The sequence below is a fragment of the Alosa pseudoharengus genome, unplaced genomic scaffold (assembly GCF_046254945.1).
Source record: "Alosa pseudoharengus isolate Yale_2024_CS ecotype anadromous, Long Island Sound unplaced genomic scaffold, YU_APseudo_1.1 YU_APseudo_1.1_scf_7, whole genome shotgun sequence".
Lineage (NCBI taxonomy): Eukaryota > Metazoa > Chordata > Actinopteri > Clupeiformes > Clupeidae > Alosa > Alosa pseudoharengus.
Window position 1 is genome coordinate 26,608,588 of NW_027468859.1, and position 1,707 is coordinate 26,610,294.

Below are 1,707 nucleotides of genomic sequence, written 5' to 3' on the forward strand. Positions count from 1 at the left end.
AGAATGGAAAATATGAAAATCCCATGACCTTTTCCTCCTTTGAGCTCCTGCTACTCTTTCTTTCTTTTTTCCCTTTTTTTTCACCATTCTTTGTTTCTCTCTCTCTTACTCACGGTTTGACCTCTCCAACTGTCCTCTCCCAGGTGAACTCGTCCTTCCACCTCTCTCATCTGCAGCATCCGCCTCTGTTACAGAGTGTGTTTGATTGCTCGGTGCACAAGGGCCTTGCGGCCCAGGGGTCGTCCCTACAGGTGCCTGTGCGTTTCTCCCCAGTGCACAGCAGCAGTGTGGAGTTCCTCAGTCGCTCGTCCCCAGGGGCCCTAAGCAAGCAGCGGATCAAGCCCACTGGCTCCAGCAGTGGTATGTTTACAGTGTCTGGATTCACATTTACCTTTAATTACACCATAATCTGCTAAACTGCAAAGCTCGTTACTACTCTGGTTATCTAGACCAGTGGTTTCCAACCTGGGGTCAGCGGACCCCACTAGGGGTCGCCAGAGGTTGCAGGTGGTCCGCACAATGTTGCCTGGGCTGAGGTTGTAAGGTTACCAAAATGATATTTGCGCACATTAAATGTATAAAATCCAGGGATGGATTACTGCACGGGCCTAGCGGGCCCAGGCCCAGGGGCCCAAGGGGTCAGGGGGCCCTGAAGCCCAAGCCTTTGCATGGAATCATTGCCTCAATATCAACAAATCAGGATGTAGGCTATGAATCTGATCGAATTTAGTATTGGCCATCCCCAAAATGCACCAGAATACAGGAAATCACTTCAAACAAATTAAAAGTTTGTGGGGGGCCCTTAATACATCTGGGCCCAGGGGTCCGAAAGTTCATAATCCGCCCATGATAAAATCCCAATAATAATCAAAATTCTGTATAATCCAAATTAAAACATATTTTTGTTCCACATTTCAATTCATGTAGCTATATATTACCTCTGACCTCTGAACTTATAAGTTTGTAAATAATCACTTTATTCTTTTTGTGTGTGTTTGCGGGTAGGTGTTTGGGTAGGGGGCCCTGGCTTGTCTTAGACACAAGCAAGGGGGCCTTCAAGGAAAAAAGTTTGGGAAACACTCATCTAGACACTTATATATTAGTATTGATAAGGTCCTGAAGGCCTGTTATATCACTGAACCACATGGTAAAGAATAGAAATGGACTGTATGCATTGATTGGAAATGATCTGCAGTATCAATAAACAAAACGTTTATTCATAATTTTAAATAGCCTATCCTATGGGGAATTAGGCAGAATAGTGATGGTCTTGGACTGTTATCGTGGTGCTGGGGTGTTGATTGTTGTGGCATGGATGTTAAAATATTGGAGTCACTATAGCAACAGGGCAGGACAACAGCATCTGAAGTAGGCTACAAAGTTGGGATAGACAAATACATAATGCCTTTTGAAAAAGATGTTTAACTATACAATTCAATCTGTAATATGCACCTTCAGGCATGATGTAAAATAGAAAATTAAACTCAAAAGTAAATTCATTGCTATTCAGAAAACTTTATTTATTTCTCAGGGACAATAATAAAGACTAGAAGCAGACATAGAACGATTAGTGTAATATCATGGTAGTACCACTTTAAATGATCTGTACGTTTTTGTTATTTGATTCCACGCTCCAGGAACATCCTGCATACTATCCGCTAGTTATGCGGATTTGCTGACGTGTCGACTAGATCTGCCCATGCTCAG